We start from the raw sequence: 374 nt of genomic DNA on the forward strand, positions 1-374 counted from the left end.
AAAATCACGATACCCTCACTGTGTGTCCCTCTGAAAAATGAACCCATTTAAAAAAAAGAAATAAAGAAATCCCTCCATGGGTGAAACCACGATAGAGAGCGTTCATTTTATAGCGTTAACACCTGAGCTGTAAGTGGTCCGGTATGAAACGGGGGTGATAGAACAACGGAACCACAGCACTTTTAAATTTCAATAATCAGAATACCGAAATTGTTTCCGTTGTTTTAAAAGGTTTATGTCAGTCTGCCTTTTCCCCATCGATACGCTTCCCGACCGCTGCGCACCATAGGGGGTTAAAAAAAATAAAAACGACGCGCACATTGCGCAAAACCCTGAAACAGGAGAAGCGGGACATAAAATGGAGCGACGAAGTA

The sequence above is a fragment of the Poecilia latipinna genome, unplaced genomic scaffold (assembly GCF_001443285.1).
Source record: "Poecilia latipinna isolate Pla-1442-1.1 unplaced genomic scaffold, P_latipinna-1.0 Scaffold3766, whole genome shotgun sequence".
Taxonomy (NCBI): Eukaryota; Metazoa; Chordata; class Actinopteri; order Cyprinodontiformes; family Poeciliidae; genus Poecilia; species Poecilia latipinna.